Source organism: Microcebus murinus, chromosome 25 (genome assembly GCF_040939455.1).
Source record: "Microcebus murinus isolate Inina chromosome 25, M.murinus_Inina_mat1.0, whole genome shotgun sequence".
NCBI lineage: Eukaryota > Metazoa > Chordata > Mammalia > Primates > Cheirogaleidae > Microcebus > Microcebus murinus.
The window spans coordinates 1,520,865-1,536,646 of NC_134128.1; the positions used below are offsets into that span (position 1 = coordinate 1,520,865).

Genomic DNA, 15,782 nt, shown 5'->3' on the forward strand with positions numbered 1-15,782 from the left:
CATACTTCATCCACATCTTTCTTTCCTTTTCCTTAACAAAACCTAATGAACATTTAGTTTCAGTCTATTAAAGTCTTGCCAAGTAAGTAGGTTAATCGTTTCCTATAAACAAATTCGCTTGAAGGTGTGGTTATTGTGTTAATTAAAGGAAAGAATACAATGATGGAAACACTTTTTTAAGTATGAAGGCATTTCATCAATGTTTTCCTTTCATATCATATCTATAGGAAGTGCTACTCTTCCTGCATATAAGTTAGCACTACTTTAGGGGAAGTATTTTATGTAAATAAAAAGAAAAGAAAAAGCATAAGATGTGACATTTCATTTCTGAAATCTGAAATAGACTGTAGTTTTGTTCTCTGACCTCCGATTGGCTAAGTGACCCCCTCTGTCTTCCCTCCATCACTCATCTTTAACAGACTCAAGTTTTGTAAGTGAAGGAAATGTGTTTTTTGTTTACCACTCTATTCTCACAGTTCTCTATATATTTGATGACTGGCTGAATACGTTTTTTGTTGTTGTTGTTGTTTCCTATACAAGGACATGGTAGTTGTGGCAAAGTTTCAAAGTCTAAGTACTCTAGCAAAATGATAAAACTGCTAAGTTTTTGATTCATGAACTTAAAGGAAATAAGAGTTAAATGCTAACTTGTTTATATGCAGAAAGATATAAGCTATGATTATATCTTATAAACAAAGGAATAATTCACTTTTAATGGTTCTTAAATTTATTTCAAAGTTCCATTTTAAGCAATAATCTATGGTAATACAATTCTGAAATAAAATTAATCATGAATTTCTACTCATTGTCAATATACAGATGTTGGATTATCTTTAATGTCATGAAAACCAAGGCTCCACCACTGATTTAATGAACTGAGAGAGGAGGTCAATTAATTGTTTCAATTTCTTTCAATGAAAAGATACAATAATACTTAATATCTGTCTTAACTTTTAAAAAACTATTTAAAATATTTGTAAATGTTCCTGAGATTTTAAGCTTTTCTAAATTAAACAAAAAATAATTTGATGAGTACAAAGTAAAAATATAACTTTTTGTTAGAATTACCCATGGGAAATAACACAGATGGCCTATCAAGTGTCATTCACAATTGTTCTTCCTGTATAAAAAGCAAAATCTGGTCACTTTTTATAAAAGGCAGAAAAACATGAGTGATAAGCACCTTGAATGATAATGTCCAAAGAAATAAAATCAAAAACAGAACTATAATCTATTTCAGAAGTCAATACCATTTTCTATAATGAGCTTTATACTATGTATTTTAAAATCTTTGAGTATAATTTAAATTTAAAAAATACAGGCAGTGTCCTACATTGTCTTCTTTCTACTCCTTTCAGAAAACAATTGTATTATGTATATTATCCCACAAATTTCTTTTTATTCTAAGATTGAATTAATGGTACAAATTAACTAAATCTTAAATTAGGCAAACTTTGCTGGCTAGTACCAGGAAAAGAAAAGAAAAAATAATATTTCCTTTATTTTGAGAAAGAGATAGGTTTTTCCTAATTAATATAGAACTTGCTTACTTCCCATTTCTAATGTATTATTGTAACGTTAAAAGCATCCTATGATCAAAAAGACCTTAAAGTATTCTAATCACTGAAAGACAATTTCAAGTGCACAGTCTACTATAGAACTTCTTTAATTAACTAGGGTTCAAAACAACAAAGAGTTCCAATAATGCCCAGCGTGATGTTTATCAAGGCCTAACTACTTTTTTAATACATTAGAAATAACAAAAATAACATTATGCACCTATTTTTTAAGTTTTAGTTACTGTTTCTGGAGGAATAATTTGAAAAGAGAAAAAAAGGATTTAAATTATAATAGATAATCCATTCTTTTTAATCTATCCTCAAGAATTTATTGCAGTCTCATGCTTTACTGAAGGGCCATTTTTATGTACTAACTAGTAGAGTTCAGTTACAGGGCAGAACAGGAGAAACTATCAGCAAACTGTTCCCATATAGGCTGGTATTATCAAGTTAATGAAATTAAAAGCTCTTTTCTTCTAAAAATAATTATGATTTTTAAGAAACAAACTTAAATTTTTACACGTATTAAATTTCAAATGAGTAAACGTGAGTTAAATTCTTTGACCCTTGGTTTATTAATCATTAAAATGATCACATTAGACTAAATCAGTGGTTGTTTATCAAATTTTCTGTTACAAAACCCTTTGAGAATATGATAAAAATTATGGACATTTCCCCAAGCAAAACACATACATACAAAATATGATATAACTCCAGGAGATTTACAGGCCTTCTAAAGCTTAAATCTAACTAGATTATATTTAAGTCTTTTGTAGCCTTAAATGGTGGCTTCAGAAATAAGGCTAAATCCTTTAAACAAAAGTCAGTCAGTCTTGAGAATGAAAGTGAAAACCCAAACACAATTCATTAATTTTCTCATTGCTGTTAAAGACATTGGCTAGGAAAGGCTGAATACCTTATATATAGATGGAGGTGACAATTTGACAAAATAATTCATAACTAAGATATCAGAAGTCAGGCAAAATAAAGACCCTTATAGAAACCTAGGATATTTCTAGACATAAAAACAGGTGACATTCACAGCTTTCAAATGACAGTAAGTTGTCTCCGCCCAACCTCATCATCACCACCAGCTTCAATGTCTTCTCAGAGAAAGGAAAATATTATATTATTTTTAATAAATATTAAAAATATTCTCAGCTGTATTTGAGACCTTTTAGGTGACTGTTTTGGGGAAGGGCAATACTTTTAGATCCTCAAATTTCTTATTTAAAAAGAATTATTGGAGTGCTTTAAAAAACTTACCTGTAATTCTTGTTCTCTGAAGGAAATGCAGTAATTATAAACATACCCACACTCTTGGGTACATTCTCCTAAGTGAGAATGGATTTGGAATGCACCATAGCTTAAGCTGTGAACTGCTGAACTGTCTGTCACACCACACTGGTAGTTGCTATTTACCAGCCTCACTAGTAATGATGCAGACCTGTGACCTAGAGTCATTTACCTCGCAAAGGTAAGTGTTCCCCTGAGAGGGAGTGTAGAGCTAAAAGGTTTAATTACCATCCTTGGAAAACATGCATGGTCTCTTCTATAGAGCATAAAGGGGGTAGATCAACACTCTAAGGAGGTTGTTATATGCTTCAAAAATAGTACTAAAATTAATACTTTAAAAATGTTAAAGAATAAAAATGGCAAAACGTTCCTCTGTCAAAGAAGCTCTTAGGAGAAATGAAAGATACTGGTAAAAGAACTGACTGCTGCTTGGGTCAGGGCCCAACTGTCAACACAAGAGCAAAGAATTACAAGTACTAACGTAAAGCAAGCCTTATCCTGGCATTCAGCAACCTAATATTTTATATTAATGATTGACACCTTGAGAATTATGTGATAACTGTAATGGAAACCAATGGTAGGGAAACATCTCGAAATGTCCAAGCCCCTGAAAACTGCTGAAATCATTGCCAAAGGTGAACTGGTTTTCTTAAGATGTGGTACTAGCAATCTGCTGTGACATAATTTATATTTTATAAACTCAAATAACTAATTGTTTAATTCATAAAATTTTATAAACCTTATAGCTTAATATAATAACTTAGATTTAAAATGTTTAAATATGTAAGGACTGAGTCCCTGTCATATAAGCTTCTCTTCTGTCTTAAACATCCTAGATAATTAGGAAGAAATGGGCTACAGTTAGTTTATGGTTTACATGCTGATTTTTGGAAGCTTTATTAAAATCCTCCATAGAGGAAGAGATTCTCTGTCCTTTGCACCACAAGTTTCTAGGTATCCCAATGATGTTTTCTGAAGTTAAACCAGAATAGGATTGTCAGATAAAATAAAATTAAATTTGAATTTCGGATAAATAATTTTTTGTATAAGTATGCCCCAAATATAGCATGGGATATAATTATACTAAATTATTTATTTACCTGAGATTCAAATTAAACTGGGCATTCTGTTTTGTATGGGTTTCTTGTCCTACTAAGTCTGGAAACTATAAACCTGTGAAGCTCACTGGCTTATCCAGTGGACTTTGGCATGGCCTGAAGCTCAAATGGAATACCAATCTTTGTCTAGTAGATCTGTGTTGTGGAGTACAGTAGCTTCTAGCCACATGTGATTACTCAGCACTTGAACAGTGGCTAGTCCAATGCAAAATGTGCTGTGAGTGTAAAATACACACCAGATTTTGAATGCTTAGTATGAAAACAAGTAAAATATCTCATAAATTTTTATGTTGATTGCATGTTGAAATAGTATTTTGGATATATTGAGTTAAAATAAATGTAAATACAACAATTTGCCTATTTCTTTTAGTTTCCTAATATGACTAATAGAAAATTTAAAATTATATATATAGTCATATTTCTGGCTCAGATTATTTTTTTACTTGACAGTGCTGGTCTAGATACCTCCAAGGAGAGGGTGGGACCAAGTTTCCTTGTTGCTCCATCTCTAAAAAAAAATCAATATTGGTAAAGACATAGACTGCTTCTCTCATCTCCCTCCAGCTGTTAGAGCATGATCTTATTAAGGAAACTATAATAAATTTCTAGTAAGGACTAGAATGGACTGGCTATGAACACTTTAGAAACAAAAAGAAAACACAGCATACAAATACTAGTGAAAAACAAACTGAAAACCTTTGACAAATCATTCTTGCATAATTCAAAATAAGAAATAAATGCTAGTATGTATATGTGTATATGTATTTATAAAAATAAACTTTTCTCTGAGATCCTAGTTTCAACGGAAGAATTCCTCAGTACCACTACGTTGGGTTTTCACTCCAACATATTCTCACAATCATATGAAAACAATTTATTTTGTTGTCTAATATGAATTGAGGTGGTAAAAGTTATTAATAAGAATTAATGGAAAAACAAGCACCACATTACTCACCATCAAATTGATCAACTAACTGATCAACACTAAGGTGCTCACATAGAAGTAATAGTCACTGGGTGCCAGTCAGGGTGCGAGGGAGCACGGGGGTGGGGTGAGGCAAAAGCATTATATGTAACTAAAATGTCTGTACCCAGAAAATATTCTGAAATTTAAAACAAAAGAATTGTTGGGACAAGATCTTATTTTTGATACTCTAAGACACAGAAGGCAAGATATTAGGCGGTCCCCATTTTATTCATACATGCTACATAACTGATCTCAATTAGAACACTAGTTCTAGAATAGTGAAATAAACTTTTACTTTACTTTTTCTAAATCTTATTTTGCTAAAATACATACTACTGGAAGACAAATATTATTTTTAAAAAGCTATGTGTTGGTGAGACTTTTTAGATTAAAAAAATTTCAGTTATGACAAACCTTTGGTTTGGGTAAGAAATAATAACCTGTTTAGTTATCCTTCTATTCCACCTTACAGTTGCAGGTTTGAATTTTAATTCAAAGTTTTTTCTCAACTTATGAAAAGAGTTATTAACACATTTGTTCATTCTATCTTATGCTATTATAAAGGCTAAGATATTTAACATGTTCTTACAAATAAAAATTCAGAAAAATTATATGCATATATAGAGATTATCTGTAAACACCCAATAATCCATATTTCTTCTGTAATATAATCTGTTACATTTACTTTGAAGATTTCAATCTTTTAAAGTTACCAGTAGTTATAATAAGACTAATTCTAACTCCTCATCTATTTACATACAAAAAAAGTAAATTGGTTATCATAGTTTTTCAAAAAAAATCTTTAAATTGTATTTTTTTCTCATCATAGGATTTTTAATATCTTTTATTTTACAGATATAGGAAGAACAACGGTTTTGAAAAGACAAAAAACATTTATCATGTATAAGAGGTAGGAGTGCCAGATAAAAATAAGCAGATTTCTCCCAAACTTAATGGTCCATCAGAAGGTCGTATGTTATAGAGAACTGAAGTTTCCAAGATCACTTCAGGAGCTTTCAGAAATGATGATGAAATGAAACGGACAAATTCAATTCTTCATCAGCACTTTAATTTCTCATTGTCAATACTACAGTATACCAAGGATTATAATCTAAAATGTTTTATTGAACATTTAGTCTTCTGGTGGGAGCCAGTTATTGCTACCTACTTCTCATATTAATTATATTTTAAAATAAGCATGCCTCTGTTCTTCTCCATACTCAATGAAAGATATCCAAATGACATTCTAATTTAAGACTGATCATTTTGTGAGATGTCAATACATTATACAAGCAAACAGTAAGGTTTTGTAATGTTAGAGTTTGGTAGTAAAGCAGAGACATTAATTTATTTATCCTTCATAAAATTTTCCTGTTGCAATCAACATATTTATTTTTCATTTTCTAAAGACATGAAAAAGCTGTAAGATAGGAAAGAAACTACTCATTTTAAGTGGTATTTTTTCAATTAGGATCTGACACAAGAAATTTCATGATCATTTATTTTTTAAAGATGGGGATGGCCTTTGCTTCCATATTTTCTGAAGCTTAATCAAAATTACAAAATGGTTTGAAGGACTTTCCCTGATGTAAAGATATGGCTTCAAAAAGATCATAAAAAGTAATTCTTCAAAGCTGGTTATATCAAATGTAAGCTATTATGTCACCAGATTGCCTAAATACTGTCTTGTTTCAAAATTATTGAATACAAATCTTAAGACATCTAAGAACGAACGTTCTTGATGGGAGATTAAACCCCAGAAAGTTATTGACTGATTGAGATGTAGACTGAACTGGAAAACAAGTTTTACCATAATTAGAATTTTTTAAAAAGTAAAATGAAACAAAAACATCTATATATCCCTAAGACGTGCTTTACTCTTAAATAATGAAAATCACTTCTTGATGGATATGTGTGTGATGTCCTGCCCACAAGTGGCTGCCTGGGACACATGCTGTGAAAAAATCTGATGGTCTCAAACCCTCAATGGAGCATTCCAAAACCAGTCCTAGGTTAGGAGCCTGGGCCCAGGAGTGTGCACTCACTACCCAGTGCTTACCTTTAGAGAACAAGGTGGCTGACACAAACTGATCAAGTTCTCACACCCAATACCTCCAAGAACACTGAAAAAGATCTGCAGATCTTTCTTGGTGCAGGAGGGACCTCTTTGTAATCTTCTTGTGGTGGAAGTTTAAGATTTTCCTGAAGGAGGAAAGAAGAGTAAAAGATTATACTGAGATCATACCATTTGGATCAGGTTTATCTTTCCATATTATAAAATGAGGTTCTGAAAAAAGAAATCAGATAAAATTATGAGTAAAAAATCATATTCTCTTATTTGAAAAAAGTATCATTTCTAAAAACTGCATGCTTCAAATATTACTCTTTAAACTTAAAACCTTAAGTAACTAGTTCAATTTCTACCTCATCACTAGGAAGGTAAGAAACTGAGAAAAATATGGAAAAATCCTAGGTTGCCAAATAATCATAGCTGTAAATTCCATTTTAAAAAATTAATAATTAATACAGCTAAATTCATTGAATAGCAATGGGTAAAACAGAGCTAACAGAAATTTTGTCCTCTCCCTATATTTTCAAAATAATGACATGGGCATTTCCTAATAATTAAATGTAGCATTGATTTGTGTTCAATACTACAGAATTACATATAAATCAATCTATTAGAATATAAAGCAATATGAGGAAAATAAATTTTGGCTTTGTTTTTGTTTTTTAATACACTCATTATTCATAGTATCTAAAATAGGTCTTAGTACACAGTAAGCACTAAAACAAATATGGTGAATAGGAAGAATGCTAACCAAAAGTATAAGTAAATATTCTCAAAGTTGAAATCTGCATAAAATGAAACAATTAGAAGCCTAAAAATGTTCTGAGGAGTTTGAAATGCATTATATAAAATAATATTAACAATATAAACATTTAATAAATAATTGTTAAGAATATGATGTTTAAAAATGTAATGTATCAAAATATTTATGAGAAAATGCTATAAACACATTATTATAATCCAAACTCCTACTTAAGATCAGGAAATCACGCAGTGTACTTTAAAATATATTGCTAAATATCAAATGTAAGAATAAAAATATTAATACAGATGAAAAGTAACATGCCTTCTAATACTTTAGTATTAATTGTTTTTCATCTTTTGGAGAGTAGATCAATATAAGCCAAGGGATAAAATGGTTGTCTATATCTATAATTCTAAGTAAATAATTACTATAACATTAAACTGAATCACAAGATACCATTCTACCCACATGATTTTCTTTTATATTTTAAGTGAATATATACATTTTATTTGATTTTCAAAAACACAGGATTTAAATAAGAAATGTTAAATATTATTCATTTATTTCCTTTAACTTATAGACTATTATTAAAACAGATACTTATTTCCTTTAAGTGTTTTCCAACTCTTTCCAACTGATAAATGAGAAATTTGAGAAAAAGAATACTGACATCAATATCAGATTAATGGCACTGATAAAGGACTGAATGTGTATTTTTTTAAAAATCCATTATACAAGGCCACCAGAATTGGAAGAAACAACAACTATTTATAAAATACTTAATTCCATTTGATCCCAAATTCTAAAAATATGAAATTAGTACTCAAAAGAAAAAAACTGGACTGTATGGTACATTTTATTTCAGGATACAGGATCTCATTTATGGTACAGTCAAAACCACAATAAAAAATAGGCAGTAAACCGAGGATTTGTGCTTACTCTGTATCACTAAAATAATGCTTTAACTGACACTTGATTATAAGCAGTAAAAAACTTTCTATATTTCACAAAAAATTCAATTTAACATCTTGTATCAGGGAATCAGGCATTAATGTGAAAAAAAAGAAGAGATTTTAAAATAACTTTAGGCTAAAGAATTTAAGTGTACACAAAAGCTCATTTAATTTAAATGTTTTCCTATTTTCAACATCTTGTAAGCCTTTGAACTAACTTTGGGTGGAAGGTAGTAGTAGTATGTCAAAAAGAGCTGAAGAGAGATAAAGGCCAACACAAAGCTGGAAATTTTACTGAAATGAAGAGATTCTACTAGCTGGTTGACTCTCCCAGGCCAAGGAGAAGGAAAAGAGAAAACAAGCTCCCAAGACAGAGGAACTGACTGGGAAATACTTTAATAACATTCTTATTCATATTGGTGAACAATGGATCCTTTGCCTCATTTCCACCAGCAGGAGGGATGAAGTCTAAGTTTAGCACATTCAGAGATTTAGTGTTTATTTTTAACTTCACCCGCAAGTACACTAAACCATACTAACAAGTCACTTTAAATTCCTGAGCAATCTGTTTTCTCTCTTTCATCTTGACCAATGAATGTTTCTCATACTATTTGTAGTAAAGGACTGTTTATTTCCCATTGTGGACCCATGCTCATGGACTACCGCTCACCACTATACTCAGCTCACATTACACAAAACTCTCCAGGCAGCTTCATTAATAAGACTGGTCTACTATTCAACCAGATGAGACCGATGATATAGTTGGATGACACAGAAATATCACATTGCTATAAAAGTTTCTAACCAGTACAGACATTTAGTAGTAAGCATTTAATATCTTATATCAGGGATTGTTTAACAATCCATTGTTAAACATGGATTGTTTAACAAACCAGTGCCAGTTCCTAGCCCATACTTTAAGCAGCACAGATTTAGCTTACAAGTATAGAATCGTATGATACTCTTCCTTTATGCTTTTTATTGAGTCCAGTTCCTAGTTTTAATTCACTTGTGTTTTTAGACACTATTGGCTAATAAATTATCAATGACTTTTTCCAGTATATTAGTTTTGTCACTTCTTTCTCTAGCACTATACAAGAGAACTTCTTGCAATTGTAGAAGTGTTCTATATCTATACCATCCAAAACAATAAACATTAGTTATATGTGGCTTTCATGCATTCGAAATGTGGCTAGTGCAACTGAGACACTGAATTTTTAATTTTATTTAATTAAAATTAATTGAAATTGCCACCTCAGGCTGGTGGCTACCATACTGAACAGCACAGTGCTGAAGTGCAGCATTGTCACCTGACCTTTTAAAAACTTAGCATTAAAAAAAAAATTAACCTCTATGTGCAAAGAAAAAAAACTCACCCATTCCCTTGAATCCCAACACAAATATTTCAATTGTGAATATCACTTTTCATATGTACACCTAGGTATTTACATACTTGTAATCATGCATATACATTTACTATTGTATTTTCATTTACGCCAAGCATTTCTCCCTATTTCTAGAACTATACTGTCCAATACTGTGTCCACTAGCCCTATGTATGTATTTAAATTTAAGTAATATTAAACAAAATTTGAAAACCAATTCCTCAGTTGCCCTAGCCACATTTCAAGTGCTCAGTAATCACATGTGGGCTAATGGCTACCATACTGGACAGTGCAAATCATTTCCATCAACATAGAAAGTTCTCTTAGACAGTGTTGTTCTAGAGTCTTCAAAAATAATCATTTAAATATAGTATTTTACATTACTATTCTATAATTAGTCTCTTAATTGGGCATTTATATATATTTATATATATATAATTTATTTATAAGTAGCACAATATTTTCTAATAAGTTCTTATGAAATTTCTGAACTGTGAGTCTTAGGATATATTCCAGCATTACTGCCCAAAAGGGTTTTTGTTAGCACTACCTATCTTACCAATATTATATTTAAAAAAAAATTTATTTCCCGTAATACAAAGAAAAACTGCATCTCAGAGTTTTTAATTTGTAATTTTGTGATAAGTACAGAGATAAATATTTTCCCTCACATTCTTTTATTATTCATATTTACTTTCATATTCTTAACCTGTCATATTCAATTCTCATTTGTATATTAGAATCTTGATATCTAAATTTACATATTATATAATATGTAACTTATAGCTATAATTACTTTGTAGATACAAAATATTTTTTGTATAGAGCTATAATTTTCTATTATCCTTATTATTTTAGTCTAATAAAATGTTTTAATATACAAGTATATCTTCTTGGTGAGTTGTGCTAATGTTTCAAACATGAGATGTAAAGATATTCTTTGTACTACCTTTTTTTTTAATTACTTTGGTTGTATAAGATATGAAAGAAAAAGCTTATCTAATCAATTTTGAAGTTATATCACTGAATACTTATCTGATACCAATGCACAAATAGTGTTTAAGTGTTCCCTTTCTTTGGAAGGACTCTTTTATGATATAGTTAGTTATGCATGTAGATGGGACTAATTTTGGATTCTTCAGTGTTCTAGTAATCCATGATTTACAAAATGGAAAAAAATTATTTTTCAGAATTCTTCTTAAAGTAAATATATTAATTTAGGAAGTGTGAGTAGAAGGAGGGAATACATGTGGACAGTATGTTCTGCTCAAAGACTAAGAATTTGCTGTTCTATCACCTACTCAAAATTTCTGAACTCATAAAATGCTAAATTTTTAAAACCAGTAAAAGGGCTAGTTTTGCATGTGTATTGACACTAGCAGAACCCTGAGTGGTATGTAAGCAGAGACAGAGAAACTGAGCCATAAGTCAGTCACAGGAATTTGCATAAGTCACAGGAAGAAGGCCATGTCTTCTGACTCTCACTGACCATGAAGTCAGAGCCTCAAGGAAAGTTTACACTTATATCTCCAAAGGGCAGACAGATCTCTTCTGGTATTTGGGTTATACATCTATTCCGACATCATTACCACTGCTTTAGGTACTGTTTGCTTTAGAAACCTGTTATGTGGCAGGGCAAGATTTCCCCTCATCATAGAATCACTATAAAATAAATCATCAGGAATCCTGAAAGTTAGAGGTCAGCTCAAAAATCTATAAATTACTTTTAGTCAAATAATTTGCCAATATTCTTGATTCAGAAACTGTTTGTCTCTATTTGAATCTTAAATTTCTTCAAACACACTGTATATATATGTGTTTTTCTAAAGGTCTATCAACTCCCTCAAATTTATTGCTAAGTATTATATTTTGTTTGTTGTAATTCTGAGTGAGGTCTTTTTCCAGTCTGTTTTTTTTAGATACAGTATTTATGGCACTTCATTAAATTTTTATTATTTAACAAATGGTCTTATTATTTTTTTATTTCAAAATTCTTACAGGGGTACAAACATAATAGTTTTCAAGCTGATTGCTTCAGATTTTCTAGGTAATCAATAAAGTCATGCAAAAATGAAATATTTTGGTTTTATTTATTCTTAAGGTTTTGTTCATTAACATTTTACATAAAAATGGGATTAATGGTGATTTCTGAACAAACTAATAACAAAAATAATGATTGTTTTGTTCCTGAATTTAAGTTTATTGCCACTTATTCTACTGCTCTGGCTAACTGACAGTGTTCAGCTTGCTTTCTTAATGATATACCCTCCTAGACCTCGAAGCTCAACTCATCACCTACAACTCCTCACAAAGTAGTACATTTGACCAAGTAAAACTGGGAAAAAGTCTCCAACTGTCATAGGACCAACATTGTACAAATGCTGACTATATAAAGTTACCCTAATATTGACAATGTTCATGAAAATCAAGTAAGAAATATCTTTATTCTATAAAAGTCCCTACAATCATATCCAAAATGGGTACTCAAGGTCCTATGTGGTCCTTTTATCTCAAGTTACCTTTGGATATTAAATTAGGAGACCATATTTAAATTTATTAAATTTAAGAGACCATATTTAAAACACCAGGCTTCTTTCCAGGATGATTTTTTTAAGGTAAATAAAAAAGCCACAATTTATTAGGGAAATATCTTATTATAGAATAATGTCAGCTAATAAATGTGGAAGGGATATCATATTTTAAAATTCATATTTTTCAAACCCTAATGAAAGAATTGATTCAGAGAAAAATCTTCAATGAATAAAACTATGGAAGGAAAGAACAATGGAAAATTCTCAATAGAGAGATTAGGCTGGCACCACAGCCAATTTCAGCCTCCACAGAGTGTGACAAGCAGACATTATATGATCCCCAAGGCACTGCAATATGAAGGAATAGCCCCGTAAGTATTCCTCTCTGGCCCTGACCCTTAACAACAAAAACAAAGTTGAACCTGGATCTAATTAAGTTTTTCTGAGATAATTTCTAATTCACAGGAAAATTACAGGCTAGAGCAGGCGTCCTCAAACTACGGCCTGTGGGCCACATGCAGGTGTTTTTGCTCGTTTTGTTTTTTTTTTCGGCATATTATGGGGGTACAGATTTTGAGGTTTCAATAAATGCCCATTCCCCCCATCCTCCCACAAGTCTGAGTCTCCATCATGACCATCCCCCAGATGGTGCACATCTCACTCATTATGTATGTATATACCCGCCCCCTCCCCCCTCCCACCTGCCCAATACCCTATTACTGTAGTACCTATGTGTCCACTTAGGTGCTACTCAGTTAATACCAGTTTGCTGGAGAATATATCTGGTGCTTGTTTTTCCATTCTTGGGATACTTCACTTAGTAGTATGGGTTCCAGCTCTAACCAGGAAAATATAAGATGTGCTATGTCACCATTGTTTCTTAGAGCTGAATAGTACTCCATGGTATACATATACCACATTTTATTAATCCATTCTTGGATTGATGGGCACTTGGGCTGTTTCCACAGCCTTGCAATTATGAATTGTGCTGCTATAAACATTCGAGTGCAGCTGTCTTTTTTGTAGAGTGTCATTGGATCTTCTGGGTAGATGCCCAGCAATGGGATTGCTGGATCAAATGGTAGATTCACTTGTATCGCTTTAAGGTATCTCCATATTGCTTTCCACAGAGGTTGAACTAGTTTGCAGTCCCACCAGCAGTGTAGGAGTGTTCCTCTCTCTCCGCAACCACGCCAGCATTTATTGTTTGGAGATTTTTTGATAAAGGCCATTCTCACTGGGGTTAAGTGATATCTCATTGTGGTTTTGATTTGCATTTCCCTGATGATTAGAGATGTTGAGCATTAATCAAATAACCCCATTAAAAAGTGGGCAAAGGACTTGAACAGAAATTTTTCTAAAGAAGACAGAAGAATGGCCAACAAACATGAAGAAACGTTTGTATTTTTTTTACTTCAAAATAAGATATGTGCAGTGTGCATAGGAATTTGTTCATAGTTTTTTTAAAACTCTAGTCTGGCCCTCCAATGGTCTGAGGGACAGTGAACTGGCCCCTTGTTTAAAAAGTCTGAGGATCCCTGGGCTAGAAGAACAAGCTAACAGGGAGAAGCCTACAGAAAAAAATCCAGAATGGGGGATATTCTACAGGACAGTTTACCCAGTTTTTTATGAAGTCATGAACAGGAAAGGAGGGAGGGAGAGGGAGGGAGGTAGACAGGTGGTGGGAAAGAAAAGACATCTTAATTATAGAGCAGTCCTAACAACCAAATGCTATATGGATCTTGTTTGGATTCAGAATGAACAACCCAAATATGAATTGACATTTTTCAATCAAAATCAGGGAAACTGAATATAGAGATAATATAAGGTGATAAGTAATTATTATTAATTTTGTTGGATGTGATAAGAATATTTTGGTTATTACACTAGTTTTACTTCTTTTATGTATATTTCAAATTGTCTATAATAATTCTTTTTAAATTTAGGGCTCTGCAACATCATCTATTAAGCCAAATATATTCTAGTATAAGTAAAAATGGAATTACCTACTACCACCCCTACTATATAACAAACATTCCCAACCAGTACAAAACAAAGATGCAAAAATATGACAGATTGCCCTGTCTGGGACTGGCATAGGATCTGCTCACACTTAAAAGATCCATTTTTAAATTAAAATTGATTTGCACATATTGTTACAGTGTGTATGATAAATACATACCTACAGAGAAAAATTTTTTAAGTTTTAGTCCAACAATACTTTAGGAAATAAAATTTCAGAAAAATAAAATACTTTATATCCACAAAAGTGTACCCTACCAATTCAAAGTAGGTTATTTTATTTTGATATTTTCCTACCTCCTTCATATCTCAATAAAATCATGCTGTCCTTTGATTTTATTGGTACACATTACTTGGATCTGCATTCTCAAAGATTACCCCATGATTCAAATGATTCTTTCTTTGGCCAACTGACATTCTCTTCTCTGAAAAATACTTCTCAGTCTCAACTAAGTATTAGAAAGATGAGGTATTAACAGCCTTACTGTGAGAAGCATAAAACAGCACAATATTTTATACAGTAGATACTTAGGTTTTAAGTGAATGACAGGTATAGGTTAAACATTCATGGAGATATTTGGATTTACATGCTCCTTTTAAAAATTTAAAGGAATTTCTAAAGGGTAAAATACTTAGTAGAAGTATGTTTGAAACAGACTTCCTTATGCCCCTTATATATCCCATCACCTCCACCTCCACCACAGAACAGTGGTTATCACTTATTCCCCATCTTATAAAAAGTATTCTGTAGCATGAGATTGCCTACTTGTCATCTTATTTTCACAGCAATTAGAGAGGTTGCTTTTGTTGGATTTGCTTACTGTGGCATATTGCTTAATGATACATACGATTTTTGCCCCAGTATAAGCAAATCCTCCCAAGAAAAAAAAATAATTCTTTATGCTAATTATATTTTCTTATAAAGTGTAGTGTTCTGTCATATGACTGCATGTTAATATTTAATATTATATCCAAACTCACTGTCTAGTTAAAAAGAAAAAAAAATATTATATATTTAATAGTTTTTCCAAAAAAGTTTGCATTCAATACCCTTGCAAATGTTAAAATTAACATTTAAAATGTAGAAGCTCACAATATAGGTATTCTTAAATCTTTTAAGCCTATAAAAGGCATA

At 31.5% G+C, this 15,782-nt stretch overlaps 1 protein-coding gene across 5 annotated transcripts in view; it reads right to left on the reverse strand.

Moving 5' to 3' along the window:
- Positions 1-15,782, reverse strand: part of ZEB1 (zinc finger E-box binding homeobox 1) — a 214,307-nt gene that overhangs the window by 142,434 nt on the left and 56,091 nt on the right. For 3 of the 5 annotated variants that reach the window (XM_020284145.2, XM_012789015.2, XM_075997610.1), the window contains exon 3: positions 7,000-7,142. The exons of the other annotated variants lie outside the window; for them this stretch is intronic. The gene's annotated coding sequence lies outside the window, so the exon portion shown is untranslated. The remainder of the gene's footprint in view (positions 1-6,999; positions 7,143-15,782) is intronic. 5 annotated transcript variants of the gene reach the window in all.